Genomic DNA, 24,084 nt, shown 5'->3' with positions numbered 1-24,084 from the left:
TATATATAACTTTGTAATGTGGTTAAATACCCGGTCTGGCCCCCTTCCCCCACTTTCCGACCCCCGACCCCCCCACCCCGGAAGTTAAAGAATATATACATTACCTATTACGGTCGTCACGGTCCTCTTCTCTGGTGTCGGGTGATGTCAGAGCTGGGGGCGGTCCGGGTCTTCTTCCTCCTCGGCGTCTTCATTGAGAGTGAATGGGAGAGAGAAGGCTGCTGGTGCACATGCGCACCAGCAGCCTTTTCATTGGCTGGAGCGCATCACATGGCTTTCAGCTTGCTCAGCCCTGATTGGCTGAGCTTGCTGGAAGCCATGTGATGCGCTCCAGCCAATGAAAAGGCTGCCGGTGCGCAAGCGCGCTGGCAGCCTTTTCTCTCTCATGGACCCAGAAGAAGGAGACATCGCTGGACGGCGGTGACGGTGAGGCGGACGGCGGGCGAATGGAGTGGCGATCGTCACCGGAGGGATGGTGAGTATGGTGTCTGTGTGTGTCTGTGTTTTTTTTTTTTTTGGGGGGGGGGGGTCCCGCCGGAGTTGTCCTTTAAGTGTTCTCTTACAGTTAGAATTTTTCTGTGATCCTTCAGCTATGTTTCCCATAGCTCTAAACTTGTGTACAGGGTTTTTATGTATTGCTTAATAAGTTTAAATGACCAATAAAATAATGGACTTAAGGCTAGTAGTATCTGAGCTTTACTTTTGTGCAGCATACGTTCCCCACCATCCTCTCTATAAAAGCACAACTAAGACTGTTGCCTACTGATTTGGGAGAGAAGAAACATGCAGAGGTGTTAAAAACCCTTCCTCCCCTCAACAATGTTTTTTTCCTGTCCCTGTCAGCACAATCCTAGAGGTGCTGGGGCCCTCTGGGATGGGGCTCAGTATTGTGCTTACCGGTGGCAGGGATTGGGCAGGACTTCGGGTCTTTTCCCCCCCCCCCTGCCCCTTCCATAGGCTGCACCACCACATTGAGCCTGGGAATTGAGGAATTCTGGATTTGATGTGACCAAAAATGCGCAATTTTGCACTGTGGAGTTGTTTTGCGCTTGCGCCATGTACTGTGTGAGAACAGGAATTAAATAAATTAATTGTTTGGGAGATTACACATGTGGCGATAAAAAAACATGTTTGTTCATTTTTATTTTTACACATATACTAGAAGTCCCCCTGGGGGACTTATAGTATAGCCACACTGATCTCTCATTAAGATCTATGCAGTATAGTAATACTGCATAGATCGATCAGATAGACACTCTATTGCTTTCAGCTGCTGCAGCCGAAATCAATAGAATGCTGAGCCGGGATCAGCGATTACAGTGCAGACCCTGTCCGGTTCCAGATGCAGGGATTGCTCCTCCGCAACGTGTGTGTGTGTGTGTGTGTCCCCCACTAGACCACCAGGTACCGGAGAAACAGCGTCTTAAATGCAGCTGTCAACTTTGACAGCTGCATTTAAAAAGCTAATTTGCCAAGCTCGTCTGGGGGTTAAATTTGCAGCCCTGTGCCAAACGGCCGTGGCCTAGAGTGTGTGTGCATTAGGCTTGCACAACCTCTCTGTCCCTCCTTCCCGCCCTACTCATCATTAGGAACGCCCCAGGCAGGTATTTTCCTATTCATTAGCTGTGAGAACACAGCACAAGGGCTGGATCGTTAAGGCACCTGTGCGGTGTTCACTACGGAGAAAAAGGAAAAATTCTGCCAGTGGCATTCCTAATGATGAAGAGGGTGGGGAGCAGGGACGGAGGGGTGGTGCAAAATTAGGGCACAGATATTCTAGGGCACAGCCAGGACAGATCTAGGATTAAAAGCAGCTATCCGAAGGTACAAGCGGTTTGGGGAGGATTGTGGGTACAGAGTCACTTTAACACTAAAATAAAGGTAAAATATGGCTGTAATTTTGAGGATAAAATACAGATGAATTTGTAATGTAATAATGCTCTACGTTAAAATCCGTTGAAAATTGGCCAACAGTGCACATACCGTATAGAATAGATGTAGTTGATTACAACCATCTAAATAATGATCAAGCTCATACACAACCTGCTTTTGCAAAATACAGCCTTAATGATAATATAAATAATATCTGTTCCCAAATTTTTATTTTTACTCAATTACCGGTCATATTTAGCTTTAATTTTACTATGTGTGAACCTAGCCTAAATGTCAAAGATGTAGAAAACCTAATCTATCCAGGATGAGATTTTGGGGGGTTTGGGAGCTTGTCTTCTTATTCGCCTTCTGGTCCATGAGCACATACATAATCCATTTAAAGGGAAACTCCACATAAGGAAAATGTCTAGATGTGTCTATATAATGTATTATCTGTACAGTTCTGCCACAATCCAGGAAGTCAAGAAAAATGACCTCTGTGCCAATTTACATTCCATTTCGTCCTACGGCAGCACAGAGACATAAGGGTTAACCAGATTATCCCATACTGCTAGGCAGAAGAAACAAGATTAATTAATCATGGCAATTAATTCATTAAACCATTAGGCCAACACCATAAAACCCCGCCAAAGACAAGGAATAGACGTGTTTTGTTTCTTCTGCAGGCAGAAGTTGTTCTCTTTTTTTTTTCCCTTTTTTCTGCAAAGACTGCTCCATGATTCTATGAGGTAGTCAGCCTCATCCCCTGCTCTATTTTCACCTCGCCTGCAGGGAGGCCGAACGGCACTGACCACAGGGTTCTGTTTGTCCTCTGTTATGGCTGCCTACCAGTGGGAGTTGCAGATTATTCATTTGGTCACTCCTGGTATGGCGCACGGTAGCTCGCGGCCTCACCGGGGTCCCGAATCTCCCGTCCAGCATCTCGTGTGCACGCTAGCCGGACCGGAAGTGCCAGCGCCATCTTGCAAGAGACGGTCCACATGGTAGGCGGGACTTCCGGTCTTTGGACGCCGGCGCCATCTTGGAGGTGGCAGTATGCCGCTGAGCGGTAATCACGGTCCCGATCACAGCTAACTCCTCCGTCCGGAGGGATAGAAGGTAATAAGGCGCGCATATGTTGGATTACCTGCGCTATGTTGACCCTGGCGCCGTTTTTTTCTTCCTCAGCGTCCCGGCATCAGGAGGGGGCAGAGTATTCTTGGGAGGCGCATGCGCATTGGGTTGTTTCTCTGCACCTGCGCAGCTCCGCCCGGCTTTATCCCTCACATGTGTTAAAGCTGTGCTGGTGAGCGGTTGCTCTATCCAGCACTCTGCCGGGCAGCACCATTCATTGGAATTAAAGGTATCTTCCTCTCTGCAGGGACCAATGGCAGACTATGGTATCTTATCAGATCCAGTAGCTTTATGTATTTTCTACCCCCTTTTTTTCTAGATGGCCAGTCGGCATACTGCAGGGAAAAAAGAGGAGCAAATCACGACACAGGCTCTGTAAATCCTGTTCCCAGCCCCTGCCAGATGACTATGGAAAAGATACTTGCATCATCTGTGCTCCTGCTTCTGGTATCTCTGCATTCCAGTCAGAAGCTCAACAGTTTTTTGGGTGGTTCAAGTCTCAACTATCTGAAACTGAGTGAAGTCACCCAAAAGCCAGCTAAGAGGGCTAAACATGTCAAAGTACCATCTGCCGCATCCTCCTCGGATATGGGGGAAGAGATCCTATCAGAAGGAGAAGTAGTTTCTTCAGCCTCAGAAGCATCTGATAAGGGCTCCCTGGAGGATCTCTTTTTATTCAAAAAAGAAAATGCCAGGAAGCTCATTAAGTCAGTAAAAAGCACTTTGGAAGGAGAACCCTTTTCTTCCAGTTTGCCAAAGAAAGAAGCTCTTTTCTTTTTTCCTAAGACAAATCACAAGATGCTTCCTTCCCATCAGCTCCTGAAGGACTTTATGGAGCAAGATTGGCAAAAGCCTGAGAAAAAGTTTGATCCAAGTTCACGTTTCAAAGCAGCATACAGTCTTTTAGCAGAAGCTTCCAAGTCATTGGATAACCCACCAAAAATAGATCTGGCGGTTGCCCGACTTTCTAAAAAAGCTCTGTATCCTACTGAGGAAGCCGCTTTACTTAAAGACCCTCTAGATCGCAAGACGAACTCTACTCTCAAAAAGATTTATTCTACATCAACTTTTAATGCTAAAGCGGCAATGTCTGCAGTATCAGTAGGAAGAGCTCTAAGAGTCTGGCTTAGTGAGTTATCCAGAGACATTGAACGAGGCATTAGAAGGGAGGATCTGCTGAAGGACGTTCAAACCATGAAGTTGGCTTCAGATTTTCTGGCAGACTTTCCTTTAGACTCTCTGCGTCTAAATTCTAAAGTCATGGCTATGGCCACTACTGCCAGAAGAAGTTTGTGGTTGAAAGACTGGCCTGGAGATTTGTCATCAAAGACTCATTTCTGTTCCCTCCCATTCCAGCCAGAAGGCTTATTCGGGCCACAGTTGGAGGACATATTGAAATCCCTCAATGAATCCAAGGGAATTTCCTTTCCCTATCCTAAACGAAAGCAAAATCGTTCCTTTCGTAAAACATTTCGAAGATCACCGGCAGGCAAGAGAACCGCTCCCCAAGGGAGACAAAACAGATTCAGACCGCGAGGAGATAATTCCAGCTTTAAGAAAAAGCCATTTGCTGAAGACAAAGATAAAAAAACAATGACGCCAGATGTTTTCCCACAGCGGTAGGGGCAAGACTCAGCCTCTTCGCATCAGTATGGGAAAAAACTACCTCGGACGCATGGGCCAATTCGGTAATCTCGAGAGGATACTCCATAGAATTCTCTCACTTTCCCCCGAATGTGTTCTTGCGCAACAAAGACAGCCCAAAACTTCATACGCTTCTATCAGAGTTCTTACAGAAAAATGCATTGGAGAGAGTTCCTCTTCACCAACAGGGCCGAGGTGTCTACTCCAGAATCTTTGCAGTACCGAAGAAGGAAGGCAACTGGCGTCTAGTGATAGATCTGTCTTTTCTGAACCGTTTTATCACCTGCAAAAGATTCAAAATGGAAACAATCAAATCGGTTATCGCCATTCTCAAAGAAAACGATTTTGCTGCCACCATAGACTTAAAAGATGCGTATCTCCACATCCCCATCCTGCCGTCCCATCGCAGGTTCCTTCGGGTGGCTATACTCAAAGGGAAGAAGACTCTCCACTACCAGTTCAGATGCCTTCCTTTCGGCCTATCTACGGTACCAAGGGTGTTCACAAAAATCATCGTCATCCTGGCAGCGCACCTAAGGCTTCAAGGAGTTTTTATCGTCCCCAACCTGGACGACTGGTTCGTCAAAGCCTCATCCAGAGAGAGTCTTCTGATTCATATCCAAATGACCAGACGAGTTCTGGAGAGTCATGGATTTATCCTTAACCTGGACAAATCAAACCTAGTTCCTTCCCAAGTATGCAAATTCCTAGGCTTCATCGTGGACTCACTGGCGATGAAGCTCTACCTAACGGAAGAAAGAACATCCAAGCTGATGTCAGAGGTCCAGTCTCTCCTCTCCTGTCCTCAAATAACAATCAGAATGGGCATGCAAGTTCTAGGGTCGATGACTGCCTCACTGGAGGCCGTACCATGGGCTCGGGCGCACATGAGATTGCTCCAACAGAACATTCTCTCCAGGTGGAACCGCCTCCAATCGGGCTTAGACCGGCCTCTGTCTCTCCTCAGTGCTACCCGGCAGGACCTTTAGTGGTGGTTGAGACGGGACAAAGTTTGCAGGGGGAGATCACTTTCCAGTGCCCCCCCAGGTATTGATCACCACCGATGCCTCCAAAGTGGGTTGGGGAGCACATATGGGAGAACTGTGGGTCCAGCAGGCGTGGACCACAGAGGAGGGTCAGAGTTCATCGAACCTGAGGGAACTACGAGCAGTGCATCGTGCCCTGGTCTCGTTCTCACATCATGTCCAAAACCGACATGTCCTGATCCAGTCGGACTATTCAGCAACCGTGTTCTATCTGAACAAACAGGGGGGTACCAGGTCCCCCTTGCTGATCAAGGAATGTCAGTGTCTGATGACGTGGGCAGAGGAGAATCTGCAGGAGTTGAGAGCAGTCCATATCAGGGGAGTCCTGAATACAGCAGCGGACTGGCTGAGCAGGAATCGGCTATGTCAATCAGAATGGAGTCTCCATCCCGAGGTTTTTTCGTGGATAAGCAGCATCTTTGGTCATCCGGACATCGATGTGATGGCAACAAGAGAGAACAGGAAGGTGAGAGCTTTCTGTTCAATCTACAAACAAGACCATCCGGATTACATAGACGGGCTATCCATCAGTTGGAAGAACAGATTGATTTATCTCTTTCCTCCCTTTCCGATGATCCCGAGAATTCTCAAGAAGATTCTGGACGATCATGCCTTGGTCATAGCAGTTCTCCCGTTTTGGCCCAGAAGGGCCTGGTTCCCGCTCGCGTTATGGCTTTCGAAGGGTTGCTACAGGAATCTTCCAGTCCGCCCGGACCTTCTCACCCAAGCGGGATTTCTTTATCCTTGCCCCCAGAATCTACATTTAACAGCCTGGAAGCTGACAGGTTAAACCTTCTGGAAAAAGGGTTTTCGGACGATGTGGCCGATATTCTATTGTCTTCAAGAAGACCAGCAACTATGAAAGTTTATAATAGTGGCGAAGGTTTTTAGATCTTGGTGTGGATCTCAGGCGGTGTCTGTGCCTTCTCTCCCAGATGTACTAAAATTCCTTCAAGAAGGATTCGCTAAAGGGCTAAAATTCAATATCCTCAAGGTACATTTCTCAGCAATCAATTATGTGTTTGAAGGGAAGTTTTCAAATCAACCTTTAGTAAGAAGATTTTTCAAAGCTATTAGGAACCTTCGCCCTCCAGTCAAAAGTCCAGTAGCCACATGGGACCTTTCCATAGTTCTTGAAGTCTTGTCTGGTCCTCCGTTCGAACCTCTGAATGAAATTTCCCTAAAGTTTTTATCATGGAAAACGCTTTTTTTGGTGGCTATAGTCTCAGCCAAGCGTGTCGGTGAGATGCAAGCTCTCTCATGCAGAGAGCCATATCTTTCTATTAAGCATGACTGTCTCATTCTACGTACCAGACCAGGTTTTCTCCCAAAAGTGCCTTCTATTGCTAATCTTAACCAGGAGATAATTCTCCCAAGTCTCCAGCCTCAGGATAACTACCAGGACAGACTCCAGCTGTTGGATGTTAAAAGATCAGTTTTCACCTACCTGTCTCGTACAGAAGATATAAGATTGTCAGACTCGCTCTTTCTACAATTTCAGGGTCCAAATAAAGGTAGAGCAGCTTCCAAAGCCTCCCTTTCAAGATGGATCAAGGATGTCATCGCAGAGTGTTATAAGTTTAAGAGCTTAACTCCACCAATGGGAATCAGGGCCCATTCTACACACTCTACATCCACCTCCTGAGCTGAACTGGCTCAAGTCTCCTTGCAACAGATTTGTTCAGCTGCTACGTGGTCCTCTCCTACTACGTTTGAGACACTACAAGTTGGATGTTCTCTCCAATGATAGGGTGGCCTTTGGCAGAAAAGTGCTGGAAAAGGCGTTCTCTGGCTAATATTACCCTCCCTTGTGTTGACATTGCTTTGCTTTCCCTTATGTCTCTGTGCTGCCGTAGGACGAAATAGAAAGATCAAATTTACTCACCGAAATTTCTTCTTTCCATGAGTCCGTAGGCAGCACAGCATCCCACCCTAATAAATTATGTTATTGCTGCAGTACTTACACGTCTATTCCTTGTCTTTGGCGGGGTTTTATGGTGTTGGCCTAATGGTTTAATGAATTAATTGCCATGATTAATTAATCTTGTTTCTTTTGCCTAGCAGTATGGGATAATCTGGTTAACCCTTATGTCTCTGTGCTGCCTACGGACTCATGGAAAGAAGAAATTTCGGTGAGTAAATTTGAGCTTTGTCTCCTGCTCGCACTGCTCTCCCACCTTAGACAAATATTCCATGTCTCTGTCTCACATTGTGTGTGTTTGCTGAGGACAGGTTGATGATGCAGACAGGTAGCAGGGCGTGATGTCACAGGAGGCTTGGCTGGATCCCCCAATCCCCTACGTGATTCACCATCTGTGTCCAGCCAGAAGCAGGTGCAGCAAGGACTGTGGACTATGATGAACAGCTGAGGGAAAGCATTGTATTCTGGAACCAGCACTGTATTCTGGAACCAGTACTGAATTCTGGGAACTGCTCAACCAGGAAGGACAGAAACACAATACAGAACAAAAACCCCTAAAACAAATGGATTTTTGGTAGTTTCAAAACTGGGATGGATAGGTAAGTAATGGTTTATGCTTCTGCAGAAGTAATTTTTTTAACTTCTACCTGGAGTTCCCCTTTAAAGCTAAGTGGGAAAAAAACAGAAATGGAATCAAAACCCTTATCTGCATCCAATGAAATAACATTTGTGATTTAAATGTACACAATGAGCATATTCTGTTGCCCTTCTTTTAAAATTGTTTCAGTTGGAAAATTTGTATAATGTAAAAGGAAATTATAACCGATTTTGCCTTTCTGTTGTAAAAACATTCTTCCCTGTTACTAACAAAGTTGGCAAGAATTGTTAAAGGGGAAGGATTTTATAGGGTTCTATTTAAAAACCATCTGGTGGAGGACTTCTTGACGAATGATTTTCCTGACTGAAACTGCACTCTGTTCCTCCAATAATTTAGGCATTTCAAGGTCCTGAGGAAACTGAAGGCATATCCTCCTCCTGCAATGGTTATTTCTAAAATTTTTCTACACTTTCTTTTTCAAATGTTTGTTTATATATGATTGTAAAAATCAGAAGGAGACGTGTGTAGACTTCCTACAAATACAATTATCTAAGTATAATTCACCATATATTTGACACATGTGCATGAATATTTAATAAACCAGAATAAAATTGTGAGTGCACCAAATTAATTGGTGCAATCTTCCTAAACTTCAGACACCCAGGCCCTAGTAGTACCCAATGATACCCAGTTTATTGTCACCATTAAGACAAAAAAGAGAGAGAAAGTTTAAGTGGCATATTCCACGGAGCGATAATTATCAGCCCAATTCGGCCGATTATCGCTCGGTGGAACAGAGAAAACGATCAGCCGATGATCATTCATTTAGGCCCAAACCTAAAATCATCGGTCAGCCACCGCGCATCGCTGTGTGGAATAGCGATGCGCGGCGGGCGACCGACGATTCAAGCAGCATACATTACTTAGCAGGGCTTCTCCTCTGCTCCGTCTTCATCTCGTTACCACGCGCAGCAGCAGCTTCGGTGCCGCCTGACTGAGCTGTCAGACCGCTCAGCCAATCACAGCTCCGGAGTTCATGCTGCGAGCGGGACTGGGATGAAGATGGAGCGGAGGAGAAGACATGCTTAGTAATGTATGCTGCAAGGACATCGGTAACAATGTCCCTGCAGCCCTCGCTAAACGATCATCGGGCCTGTGAAAAAAGCAACAAAAATTTCTATATAAACACATTCAGATCATTCCTTTCATTAAGGCTTAACAGGTCAGTTGCTTCCAATGTCATAATCCAAAATGCTTCTCTGATTAGAAACTGCTTATCACAAAGAAAAAATGATAAAGCAGTGGCTTCCTTGGCGCAATCCATCTGGACCAGGAGTCTGATGTCTGGATCACTAGGTTTTCTCAATGTTACTGGACACTGACTCTACGTTCTGGTGAAAGAAGTTTTTTATTTGCATTCAGCTACACGTTTCAAGGAGGCCACCCTCCTCTTCATGATGCCTCATGAAGAGGAGGGTGGCCTCCTCGAAATGCGTAGCTGGCTGAGCAACTGAGGCTCCACGGACCTTTTTTGCATATTTAAATTTATAGGGGGCAATGTATCAGGGGAGACTCTTAAATGAGTACTTCATTGAATTTTTATTGCTGATCTCCCTAAGCTCAGTGATTGCTGTGTTTTGTTGGTCTATTTTCTATTTCCCCCGCAAGCCAGAATCCTGCTCCACACTGATGAGGGGAAAATACCCCAAAACAGCTGTCTGTGGATGGATGCCTTGGTAACCCTTGTCATGTTGCAATACTCGTAACAGAGTTAGACTTGGACACAAAAGGGACCACCCTGGTATTTTCCTATTTATGTTCCAATACTCACAACCGAGTGGGACTTAAGGGGCTACATATCGGGGGGTTGGCAACAGACTAGGAATATCTGGCTATTTCTGTCGTTTGAGACTCCATGGACCCCTTTTGTTTTTTGCAAATGTTCAGTAGCAAAGACCTCTTTCAATGTATGATTTTTACTATAGGTTATTAGACGGTTCTTAGTAGTTACATCTCTTAAATCTATGTCCTGTCAAGCACAAAAATATATTTTTAATGTCATTAGTATTCACAGAAATCATTGGTGAATTCTGCAGTGCAAACGTAAAACACTTACTAGACGAATCAAACATCTTAGACCTAATTGTAAATTCAAAGAGGGGAGGACTGATCACGACGTAAAGCTTTGTTGTATGCTTGTTGTATGCTTCATCTATATCTCCCTCTCCCCTATCTTTCCTATCTCATCTATAACCTCTACTTAGGAACCTACTTTTAAAGAGGATGTACCACCAAATCCTGTTGGCGCTGCTGTGTAGAATGCAGTGATGTGGACCTTTTGTCCCTCCGTCGCTCGGTTCCCGTTATTTTCACTGAAATGTAGATATGCTAATTACCCTGAGTGAAGCACTGGAGGCTGGCTGGGCGCCTGGAATTCTAGTTCCACTCCTCCCCCCTCTGTGACGTACTCATGCCTGCATGCCTCCTATGCTAATCCTGAAACATCTCTTCTATGCCGAGTCCGGCCTTCTGCACAGCCCTGCCTCCTGTCTTCTTCACTGCCGCCCCGTCATCACACTGTGATCACAAGTGCCACTATCAGAGCGGGGTACGAGTTCTACTGTGCAGGCTCATACCCCGCTCTATGCTGCTGCATTGGAGAACTGTCAGTACAGTGGAGAAGCATAGAGCAGGGTATGAGCCTGCACAGTAGGACTTGTACCCTGCTCTGATAATAGCGCTTTCGACCACAGTGTGATGACGGGGCGGCTGTGAAGAAGACAGAAGGCGGGGCTGTGCAGCAGGCCGGACTCTTTTCATAGAAGAAATGTTTCAGGATTAGCATAGGAGGGTAATTAGCATATCTATACTACTGTTCAAAAGTTTGGGGTCACATCGAAATGTCTTTATTTTTGAAAGAAAAGCACTGTACTTTTCAATGAAGATAACTTTAAACTAGTCCTAACTTTAAACAAATACACTCTATACATTGCTAATGTGGTAAATGACTATTCTAGCTGCAAATGTCTGGTTTTTGGTGCAATATCTATATACACTCTATATATACATAGGTGTATAGAAGCCCATTTCCAGCAACTATCACTCCAGTGTTCTAATGGTACAATGTGTTTGCTCATTGGCTCAGAAGGCTAATTGATAATTAGAAAACCCTTGTGCAATCATGTTCACACATCTGAAAACAGTCTAGCTCGTTACAGAAGCTACAAAACTGGCCTTCCTTTGAGCAGATTGAGTTTCTGGAGCATCACATTTGTGGGGTCAATTAAACGCTCAAAATGGCCAGAAAAGGAGAACTCTTATCTGAAACTTGACAGTCTATTCTAGTTCTTAAAAATGAAGGCTATTCCATGCGAGAAATTGCTAAGAAATTGAAGATTTCCTACAACGGTGTGTACTACTCCCTTCAGAGGACAGCACAAACAGGCTCTAACCAGAGTAGAAAGAGAAGTGGGAGGCCGCGTTGCACAACTAAGCAAGAAGATAAGCACATTAGAGCCTCTAGTTTGAGAAACAGACGCCTCACAGGTCCCCAACTGGCATCTTCATTAAATAGTACCCGCAAAACACCAGTGTCAACATCTACAGTGAAGAGGCGCTGCTGGATTTTGGGCTTCAGGGCAGAGTGGCAAAGAAAAAGCCATATCTGAGACTGGCCAATAAAAGAAAAAGATTAAGATGGGCAAAAGAACACAGACATTGGACAGAGGAAGACTGGAAAAAAGTGTTGTGGACGGATGAATCCAAGTTTGAGGTGTTTGGATCACAAAGAAGAACGTTAGTGAGACGCAGAACAAATGAAAAGATGCTGGAAGAATGCCTGACGCCATCTGTTAAGCATGGTGGAGGTAATGTGATGGTCTGGGGTTGCTTTGGTGCTGGTAAGGTGGGAGATTTGTACAGGGTAAAAGGGATTCTGAATAAGGAAGGCTATCACTCAATTTTGCAACGCCATGCCATACCCAGTGGACAGCGCTTGATTGGAGCCAAGTTCATCCTACAACAGAACAACGACCCTAATCACACCTCCAAATTGTGCAAGAACTATTTACAGCAGAAGCAGGCAGCTGGTATTCTATCGGTAATGGAGTGGCCAGCGCAGTCACCAGATCTGAACCCCATTGAGCTGTTGTGGGAGCAGCTTGACCGTATGGTACGCCAGAAGTGCACATCCAACCAATCCCACTTGTGGGAGCTGCTTCTAGAAGCGTGGGGTGCAATTTCTCCAGCTTACCTCAACAGATTAACAGCTAGAATGCCAAAGGTGTGCAAGGATGTAATAGCTGCAAAAGGTGGATTCCTTGACGAAAGCAAAGTTTGATGTAAAAACAATGTTATTTTAAATACAAATCATTATTTCTAACCTTGTCAATGTCTTGACTATTTTCTATTCATTTCACAACGTATGGTGGTGAAGAAGTGTGACTTTTCATGGAAAACACCAAATTGTTTGTGTGACTCCAAACTTTTGAACGGTAGTGTACATTTCAGTGAAAATACGGGAACTGAGGGACAAAAGCTCCACATCACTGCATTCTACAAAGCAGCGCCAACAGGATGACAGGTATATCTCTATATTAAAGCTTTGGTGGTACATCCTCTTTAAGCTCGTTTGCCTGAGAATGAAACCCTGCATCGGTATTATTGATGCGTCTCATACAAAGCATCTGACTAAAGAGAATTGACCTTTTAATGTGATCGGGATGTGAGCTTTGGAAATGTAACACTGAGTTACTGGCAGTGGATTTACGAAACACCGATGTATAAATCCTGCCCTCTTCAATATTGACCAAAAAATCTAAAAATTCTAAAGTATCTCCTCCAAAGACACTAGTGAATAACATGTTCAAAACATTATGGGAAACATTTATGAACATTATGCCAGAGGTGTACACCAGGGAGAAGGTGCAGATTCGCTCCTTCTCCCTGGCGTACGCTACCCGTACGCCCCGCTTGCCCGATGGGCGGGTTGGTGGAGCTTGGGGGGGGGGGGGTGATGAGGTGGAGAGGAGGTGTGGCTTCCTCTCGCGCCTCATTTATCATGATATCTCATTTATCAGGCGTATATCATGATGCAAATCTACACCTGCTGGAAGCAGGTGTAGATTTGGTACGCCAGGCGCAGATTCGAGTGCCCGGCCAGCCAGATACACTAGGAGCTGTGCGCCTCTTAGTGAATCCTGCCGCGAAAAAAGAGGGCTTGGCCTTATTTAAGACCGGCATACTTGTACGTCGGTCTTCGTAAATAATCCCCCCCTATGTGTATTCAAAAATGTACCAAATCGGAGAAGAATTTTTTTTGCCCTTTCCAAACCACAAATATATTGTCGACATACCTAAAGTATGCAACAAGATATTTAGCAAGCAGATTTTTGATGGAAGATGCAATATCATATTCAAAAAATAACAACTCCGAATGTGGTCAACGTTTTTGGAACCCCCCTACCTAGTGAATGTGAAGGGTTATTAACCCCTTGCCGCATATGGACATACCGGCACGTCCAAATCTACATACAGTTCCTGCAGATGGACGTGCCGGTACGTCCACGGGATGACAGGGGCGCAGGAGCTGCACTCCTGTCATCCCCGGCGGGGCCTGGCTGTCAGTGATAGCCGGGCACCCGCCGCAACTGCCGAGATCCGCGCCGAGCCCGGATCCCGGCAGTTAACCCCTTAGTGACCGCCGATACGGCGGTCACTAATGGGCCGGCGCTGCAGTGCTTTTCATCTCCCCCCACCGTGAATCCACGGTGGGGGGAGATGAAATAAGTGAATCAGACCCCAGATCAGCCCCCCCCTCCTAGTAGCCAGTCACTAACCCCCTTCCCCCGGTGGCCATCGGATCCAAGATGGCCGCCGCATTCGCTGTGAACATGAGTATATCTGTTCACAGCGATGGAAAGGTAGCGGAGAGCATGGGGCAGTGATCGGGGACCCCCCTGTGGGGTCCCGGAACAGGCGATGGGCGGTATATACTATATACCGCCGATCGCCTGTTCACAGTGCAGGGATGCACTTTTTATCCCCTGTCACCATCAATGATTGGTGACAGGGGATAAAAAGTGTCAGGGTCCGTCCCCCAAGTCGCCCCCCACCCCCCCCCCAGTCACCCCCCGTTCCCCAGTCACCCCCCTACCCCTTATACATTACCTGATCCTGGAGCTCCTTCCTCCTCGACGTCCTGGCTGGTTATGAAGTGCGCATGCGCTACATAACCAGCCAACTCTGAAAATTTAAAGTGACAGAGACCAATTTGATTACTGTGATAGAAAATATCACAGTAATCATAGTAATACAGTGAAAATGAATGTGTAAAGTACAAAAAGTGACAAACATACAAAAAAATAAAACACACACTTTTTATTATAGTAATAATTGCAGTTTACTCCTAAATTACCCCTAACCCCCCCAGATTACCCGTAACTACCGCAGGTTGCCCGTAATCACGTCAGATTGCACGTAACCCCCCAGATTACACGTAACCACCGCACGTTGCCCGTGACCCCCTCCAGATTGTCCGTAATCACCCCAAATTACATGTACCCACCCCAGATTACCTATAAGCACTTCAGTTTATCCGTAACAAATCTAGATTGTCTGTAACCCCCCCCCCCCCCAGGTTGCCCTAACCACCGCAGGTTGCCGTAATCATGCCAGATTACATGTAACCCCCCCAGATTGCACGTAACCACCGCACCTTGCCTCTGACCACCGCACCTTGCCTCTGACCACCGCACCTTGCCTCTGACCACCCCAAATTGCCAATGACCCCCTCCAGATTGCCCGTAACCACGCCAGATTACAGGTACCCACCTCAGATTACCTATGAGCATTTCAGTTTATCCGTAACTACCCCAGATTGTCCGTAACCACCCCAGATTGTCCGTAACCACCCCACGTTGCCCGTAACCACCTCATGTTTACCGTAACCACAGCAGGTTGCCTGTAACCACCCTAGATTGCCTGTAACCACAACAGGTTGTCTGTAACCACAGCCGGTTGTCCGTATCCTTGTCAGGTTGCCTGTAACCACCCCAGGTTGCCTGTAACCACCCCAGGTTGCCTGTAACCACCCCAGGTTGTCCGTATCCACGTCAGGTTGCCTGTAACCACCCCAGGTTGCCTGTAACCACAGCAGGTTGCCTGTAACCACCCCAGGTTGCCTGTAACCACCCCAGGTTGCCTGTAACCACCCCAGGTTGTCTGTAACCACCCCAGGTTGTCTGTAACCACAGCAGGTTGTCAGTATCCACGTCAGGTTGCCTGTAACCACCCCAGGTTGTCTGTAACCACAGCCGGTTGTCCGTATCCTTGTCAGGTTGCCTGTAACCACCCCAGGTTGCCTGTAACCACCCAAGGTTGTCCGTATCCACGTCAGGTTGCCTGTGACCACCCCAGGTTGTCTGTAACCACAGCCGGTTGTCCGTATCCTTGTCAGGTTGCCTGTAACCACCCCAGGTTGCCTGTAACCACCCCAGGTTGTCCGTATCCACGTCAGGTAGCCTGTAACCACCCCAGGTTGCCTGTGACCACCCCATGTTCACCGTAACCACCCCAGGTTGTCCGTATCCACCCCAGATTACCCGTAACCACGCCAGGTTGCCCGTAACCACCTCCAGATTACCCGGAACCACCCCAGACTGTCCGTAACCACCCCACGTTACCTGTAGTCTCATTTTATTTATTTTATTTTAGTAACTGCGCTATTCTAATAACTAATACTAGCTGCGGTTTTGCTCCAGCAAATTGGCGCTCCTTCCCTTCTGAGCCCTGCTGTGTGCCCATACAGTGGTTTATGCCCACATATGGGGTACTGTTCTACTCAGGAGAACCTGCGTTACAGATTTCGGGGTACATTTTTTTCTCCTGTTCCTTGTGAAATTTTGAAATTTCAAACTAAATGAACATATTATTGGAAAAATTTGAGTTTTTCATTTTTACTGGCCAATTTTGAATACTTTCCTCCAATACCTGTGGGGTCAAAATGCTCATCCTACCCCAAGATGAATTCTTTGAGGGGTGCACTTTCCAAAATGGGGTGTCTTATGGGGGGGGGTTCACTCCGCTGGCACTACAGGGGCTCTTCAAACGCACCTGGCTCTCAGAAAAATCTGCACTGAAAATGCTAATTGGCGCTCCTTTCCTTCTGAGCCCGGCTGTGTGCCCATACAGGGGTTTATGCCCACATATGGGGTACCGTTGTACTCAGGAGAACCTGTGTTACAGATTTTGGGGTGAACTTTCTCTCCTGCTCCTCAATAAATTGAGAAATTTCAAACTAAAGGAATATATTATTGGAAAAATTCGTGTTTTTTATTTTTACTGTCTACTTTTGAATACTTTCCTCTAATAGCTGTGGGGTCAAAATGGTCACCACACCCCAAAATGAATTCTCTGAGGGGTGCACTTTCCAAAATGGGGTGACTTATGGGGAGATTTTACTCCGCTGGCACTACAGGGGCTCTGCAAACGCACCTGGCGCTCAGGAACTTCTACAGCAAAATCTGCATTGAAAAAGCTAATTGGCGCCCCTTCCCTTCTGAGACCTGCTGTGTGCCCATACAGTGGTTTATACCCACATATGATGTACCGTTCTACTCAGGAGAACCTGCGTTATAAATTTTGGGGTAATTTTTTTCTCTTGTTTCTCGTAAAATTGAGAAATTTCAAACTAAACGAACATATTATTGGAAAAATTCGAGTTTTTTATTTTTACTGTCTACTTTTGAATACTTTCCTCTAATACCTATGGGGTAAAAATGGTCATTACACCCCAAGATAAATTCTCTGAGGGGTGCACTTTCCAAAATGGGGTGACTTATGGGGAGATTTTACTCCATTGGCACTACAGGGGCTCTGCAAACGCACCTGGCGCTCAGAAACTTCTTTAGCAAAATCTGCATTGAAAAGGCTAATTGGCGCTCCCTTCCTTCTGAGCCCCGCTGTGTGCCCATACAGTGGTTTATGCCCACATATGGGGTACCGTTCTACTCAGGAGAACCTGCGTTACAGATTTTGGGGTACTTTTTTTTTCTTGTTCCTTGTGAAATTGAGAAATTTCAAACTAAACGAACATATTATTGGAAAAATTCGAGTTTTTCATTTTTACTGTCTAATTTTGAATACTTTCCTCTAATACCTGTGGGGTCAAAATGCTCATCTTACCCCAAGATGAATTCTCTGAGGGATGTACTTTCCAAAATGGGGTGACTTATGGAGAGATTTTACTCTGCTGACACTACAGGGCTCTGCAAACGCACCTGGCGCTCAGAAACTTCTACAGCAAAATCTGCATTGAAAAAGCTAATTGGTGCTCCCTTCCTTCTGAGCCCCGCTGTGTGCCCATGCAGTGGTGTATGCCCACATATGGGGTACCGTTGTACTCATGAGAACCTGCGTTACAAATTTTGGGGTGCTTTTTCTATCATGTTCCTTTTTAAAATGAGAAACTTTAATCTAAATGTATATATTATTGGAAAATTTTAATTTTCCATTTTTTTACGGCCTAATGGTGAATACTTTGCTCCAGCCCCTGTAGGGTTAAAATGCTCATTATACCCCTAGATTAATTCTTTAAGGTGTCTAGTTTCCAAAATGGGGTCACTTATGGGGGTTTCCAGTATACAAGCCTCCTAAATCAACTTAAAAAAAGAACTGGTCCCTAAAAAAAATCAGTTTTGGAAACTTTCACGAAAATGTGGTAATTTGCTGATAAATTTCTAAGCCCCGTAACACCCTAAAAAAGTAAAATATGTTTATGAAATGAAGCCAGAATAAAGAGGACATATTGGTAATGTGACTTAGTAACTAATTTATGTGCTACGACTTTCTTTTTTTAGAAGCAGAGAATTTCAAAGTTCATAAAATGCTAATTTTTTAAATTTTTCATGATATTTTGATGTTTTTCACAAAAAACACACAAAGTAGTGACCAAATTTTGCCACTAATATAAAGTGCCATATGTGACGAAAAAACAATCTCAGAATCGCTAGCATACGTTAAAGCATCACTGAGCTATGAGCGCATAAAGTGAGACAGGTCAGATTTTGAAAAATGAGCCTGGTCATTAAGGCCCAAATAGGCTTAGTCTTGAAGGGGTTAAGTAGGGGTCTGAACTTTTGAATAAATTAAGACTTTTCTTTTCAAACAAGGTGGATTTGTACAAAGCTGTAAGAAAAATTAGGGTAATATTTACGAATTGTTGAAGAAGGACCCCACTATGAAAATCAAAGAAGTGCTGCAGACTCTTCTGTGCAAATACACAGTAAAAAAAAAAAAGTGTTGAACCAAAAGACTGCATTCAAATTAATATCAGAGTCCACCAGGGTACCGAAATGGTATCTGCTGCTCAAAATCCACAAGTAGCAGTGACCGAAGGACTATCTCAGTACCCAGACTGGATACTGCATCCTATTCTTCCTAACTTCCCCTTGTACCTGAAGGACACAAACAGCTTTTTGCAAGCTCTCGAGGCTACTGATTGGTTGCCCAGCTATTTACTTGCATCTGTGGATGTGAAGAGCCTCTATACTCGCACCCCTCATGATGTGGGTGTGGAGGCTGTAGACCACATCATTTGGTCAAACAGGGGTTATCTAGCAAAAATCTTTTTCTTTCAGATCAACTGGTGTCAGAAAGTTGTAAAGATTTGTAATTTACTTCTATTAAAAAAAAATAAAATCTTGTCTTCCCATACTTATCAGCCACTGTATGTCCTGCAGGAAATTTTTTATTTTCAGTCTGACACACTGCTCTCTGCTGACATCATGCTGACATTTTTTTATAGAAGTAAATTACAAATCTATATAACTTTCTGATACCCGTATGTCATGTGCCCGTAAGAGGTGTTCAGAGCGGGGCCGCGCGGCAACCCCGCTCTGAACCGCCGCGGTCACAGGTACCGCTTGTAGCCGGGACCGCGGGTATTACCGGGCACGGTCCGATCGCTGTGCCCGCTAATACAGTAATCAGATGCAGCTGTCAAACATGACAGCTGCATACGATTACCGGATGCAGCACTTCCCTGGTGTCTAGTGGAGGGGATCGCTCCTCCGGAATGTTGTCCCGGAGGAGTGATCTCCGTTACTGCTGCCGGCTGGGGACTGCTCCAAGATGGCGCCGTCCACGGCTCGGCACTCGTTTGTTTTCGGTGCCGATCTCAATGACAGATCAAAGTGTATAAACTAGAAGTCCCCTCCCCTAATAAAAGTTTGAATCACCCCCCTTTTCCCAGGTTTTCAATAAAAGTAAATAAATAAACATGTTTGCTATCGTCGCGTGCGTAATCGCCCGAACTATTAATTAATCACATTCCTGATCTTGCACGGTAAACGGTGTCAGCATTTTTGGTCACATTAAATCCAGAAAAAATTTAATAAAAAGCGATCAAAAAGTCGTATATGCGCAATCAAGGTACCGATAGAAAGTAAACATCATGGCACAAAAAATGACACCTGACACAGCCCCATAGACCAAAGGATAAAAGCGCTATAAGCCTGGGAATGGAGCGATTTTAAGGAACGTATATTTGTTAACAATGGTTTGAATTTTTTACCGGCCATCAGATACAAGAAAAGTTATATATGTTATATATAATTTTAATTGAAACGACTTGAGGAACATGCATAACAAATCAGTTTTACCCCAGGGCGAATGGCGTAAAAACACATTCCCCCCAAATAAAAGAAATGCGTTTTTTTCTTTCAATTTTACCACACTTTGAATTTTTTTCTGGTTTCGCAGTATACTTTATGCAAAAATTCAGCTTGTCATTGTAAAGTACAATTAGTGATGCAAAAAATAAGGGCTCATGTGGGTTTCTAGGTGGAAAAATGCAAGTGCTATGGCCTTTTAAACACAAGGAGGAAAAACCGAAAAAGCAAAAACAAAAATTGGCCCCGTCCTTAAAGGGTTAAGAGATGTAACTACTAGGAAACCTCTAATAACCTATAGTAAAAAATCACGTATTGAAAGATGTCCTTGTTATTGAACAGAAAATCAATAATAAGTCCAACAAATTAGTATCAACAGACCCTGCCAAAAGGGAACAAGCGCTGTGGGCAGTGTCAATACTGTCCACAGATGCTGAATACTACTTATGTAATGTTCGGAGGCAATATGGTATATGTAATCATGTGCCCATGCCACAGGTATTACATGGGTAAAACCAAAAACATCCTCTGTGGACGAGGTTTAAGGAACACTTGTATTCCGTACGCATTGGGAAAGGCGTTCCATGCCTTATAGAACATGTTAGAAGGCCCATAGTAACAATCCAAAGGTTCTCCAATTCATTGGTATAGAAAGAGTTAATCTCTTTCATGACAGGAGAGACAGGCATAAGCAGAGAAGCGTTTTGGATCATGAAATTAGAAGCAACTGACCCATTAGGCCTTAATGAAAGGAATAATCTGAATGTGTTTATATAGTAATTTCTGTTACTTTTTTCACAGTTTGCATTTTACTTTATTTCACCTGTGTTAACCTGATAAATTTGCACCTATCCTTTTTGTCTGACGTCCCTGGCTCGACAAAACGTTACAGGACGGGCCTGCTAGTGACCTTTCTTCTTCCACGCTACAGCTTATGTGTGTCTAAATAAACCTTACACACCGTTGGTTTATGGTGAGTGCCGGATTTTTTGTATCTTCATATTTGCTGGATATTTTTGCTGTTTATCTGTGCACCACCCGACAGAACTCACACCACCATTCAGTGCAACAACTATCCCGTGCGGCTACTGTATGAATTGTGTAGCGGTGCTGGCTGTACATGTACAAATCATAATCAGCTATATTACTGGTCTGTATAAGGCAGCTGCAGTTGTGCTAAGAATAGCTGGTGAGAGGTGCAGGTTTATATTTTATATTTCACTCAAACAAGAATGTCATCAGATTTTAAGTGCTAACTATTTGCCCTTAAATATGTCTGATATTCCCTTCTTATCTGAGAAAATCCCTTTAACCGATCAAAGCAACAATTTAGTTATCTCTTCTGCAGCATGTGACGACATAACCTTAGGTATTGGATGCACGTTATGCTTTTCGTGATCCAAACACATGAAATGCTGGGTCTGGACTCTGAATTTGTATATAAAAGTAAAGATGTATGTTTTCACTTTTTCCACAAGATGGCAGCAATAGTTAGCAAAAGTACACGCTCTGTCGGTCTACAATTGTCTTGCAGTCTTCAATAACATGGGGCAAAGGCATGCCTGAATGACATTACTGCGATAGCAGAGGTTCCTGGTGGGAGGGAAAATGCACATTTCCCTAGTGTTAAGGCCCTATTACACTAAACAATTATCGTCCGTATTTGGCCAATATCGGCCATTACGGACAATAATTGTCTAGTGTAATAGAAGGCAGTGATCAACCGACATGAATGATGTCGGCTGTCGTTTGTCTTTCAACATGTTGAAAGATAAACGACCAGGATATCAACAATCTGATGCCCTTACTCCGTGAAATAGGAGGAGCGGCAGCAGACCGCCGCCATTCTCTATGGGCTTCCCGGACGATCTACAAATTACCAGGGCAGCCCCCCCCTCCCCCGCACCTCTCTTTATTAAAGAATAAAGAAATTAAATTTATCTTACATAAATGGTGTTTCTGTCTGCATTTCTATGTACTAAATTGACAATGATTTGAGTGACCACTGCCGCTCTACTGATTAAGTACAATGAACTGGTAGATTTAGTTTATTAATAATAATAATAATGAATATTTTTAAGGTTTTTGCTTATGTACAGATTAATACTATTAGGAAAAAAAACACCTATAATATAAGAACCATCAGTCTATACACAAGTGGTTTCATGGTTCACAGGTCTTGCGGTGAGGGCAGTAAAGATGGTTTGGGGTAAACCAGCAGTTTAATAGGGGATTTGCTGGGAGCTGTAGGCATACTGCACAGAACATGTCATTAGGATATAGTATATAGTCATTTCTAGATTATGACGTATACCTTGCAGGACACGTCATTTAGTGTACATAGTGACTCCCATACTAAGAAGTATACTCCCACAGTATATGCAGTAACTTGGGGAGCCAGGTGGTGTTTAGCTGGGCAAGATGGTGGTGTGTTGCTGAGGCACATTTCAAGGTGGTCAGGAGGGATATGTGCCCACCCCTGGATGTACATTTAGTCTCTCTATTGTTTAAACTTTAAAAATCTAAATCAATAGTAGATGTGATATAAAGCAAGTTAGCAATTTACATCGATTATTTTGTTGTTGTTATCATGCTGTAAAACAAAGCTAAACTTACCAGAAATCCAGGTCCAGTCTCCTGAAGGCAAATTTTTCTGACTTGTGCTGGTTGAAAAAAACAGACTAAACACAGGAATTCTGGCCAGTACAGAGAGTCATGGCTTAATATGTCAATCACATGACTGCCTTCTCTGTGAGCGCTCAGATAGCCTGGGATACACAGGACGTCCTGTTTTTTGACTCTTTGAGAAAAAAAAAAAAAAGAGTCCGAAAACTGGAAGTGACGTGTTTTCCATGATAACTAAAAAAAAATAGTGGATGTAAATTGCTAACTTACTTTATATTACATCTACTGCTGATTTAGATTTTGAAAGTTATGACAACAGCTAGAACAGGTGCAAGTGTGGTGTAGGATAGATACTTGTAGGAGAAAATAGATAACGTCTCTCCTAAAGTCCCACAAATGGGTCCTGGTCTCCAGGCCAGGCCCTTGAAGAATCTCCTCAGTAGGATCTCTCTCTCTCTCTCTCTCTCTGGCACACTATGGATACTCTACTCCCAATCTAATCCCCCAAACTACTGATACTTCAGTACTTAAAGGGAATCTGTCAGGTCCCTACTAGGTGAAGCTGCAGACAGGTGTGCCACTTCAGATTCCAAGGAAATGAAACAAGCAGATAGCTGTGGCACTTCAGCTTCTGATGAAAAACGCAATTTTATAACTTTGCAAATGGCCATCAGCAAAGACAAAGGCATCACTTGTTTTATCTCCCTACCATCTATCTGTCTGTCTGCAGCTCTGTACCTGTCACAGACCTGACAGATTCTCTTTAAATCCCCAAGGGGTGTCCAGATTGGGCAGGGAGGCAAAAACTGTGGAGTACCCATCTTAGGGATTGGTACATGATAAAACATAATACTGTGGCAGTCCAAGAAAAAAAGTCTAAGCAGCACCAGTTAGGCAATGTATGAGCTTGGGTGCATGTCTCACCGGACCGGACCTAGGTCCGTATAGAGATCCAAAGAAATGTAGAGGAGACTGCACATCCAAAAAATCTTCACTGTAATCACACCAGTGCAACGTTTCGGCTATAGGAGCAGCCTTTCTCAAGCAGTGATACTATCACTATCACTGCTTGAGAAAGGCTGCTCTTATAGTCTAAACATTGCACTGGTGTGATTAAAGTGAAGATTCTTTAGACGTGCAGTCTCCTCTACATTTCTTTGGATAATACTGTGGCATTCACAATAGAAAAAACATAAGGCAATACAGTTTTACAGGTAAGGCCCCGTTCACACAGAGCAAGAGAGGCGGAATTCCGAGGCGGACATCTGGTGGTGAGAGTTCAAACTTCAGCCCCAGAGCATACAACACATAGTACACCTACATATGCTGCATGAAAGCAGTGGGCTCTGGCTCTGGGACACTGAATATACAGCGACTCCCTTAGGCCCCGTTCCCACTGAGCAAAGGTAGCAGAATGCCGTTAGCCTCCCACTCATAATGGAACATGTTCATTCTTCAGCGCGTACAGAGCAGGAGCCCGCGCCTCCCATAGACTCCCATTATGAGCGGGAGGCTAACGGCATTCCGCGGCGGACAATTCCGTCGCGGAATTCCGCTACCTTTTCTCAGTGGGAA

General features: G+C 44.6%; 1 long non-coding RNA gene across 1 annotated transcript in view; it reads right to left on the bottom strand.

The window, feature by feature from the left end:
• Window positions 1-24,084, bottom strand: part of LOC138795861 (uncharacterized) — a 33,941-nt gene that overhangs the window by 8,712 nt on the left and 1,145 nt on the right. The gene's annotated exons all lie outside the window — the stretch shown is intronic.

The sequence above is a fragment of the Dendropsophus ebraccatus genome, chromosome 1 (assembly GCF_027789765.1).
Source record: "Dendropsophus ebraccatus isolate aDenEbr1 chromosome 1, aDenEbr1.pat, whole genome shotgun sequence".
In the NCBI taxonomy this organism is placed as follows: Eukaryota; Metazoa; Chordata; class Amphibia; order Anura; family Hylidae; genus Dendropsophus; species Dendropsophus ebraccatus.
This window is presented reverse-complemented; position numbering and strand designations above follow the sequence as displayed.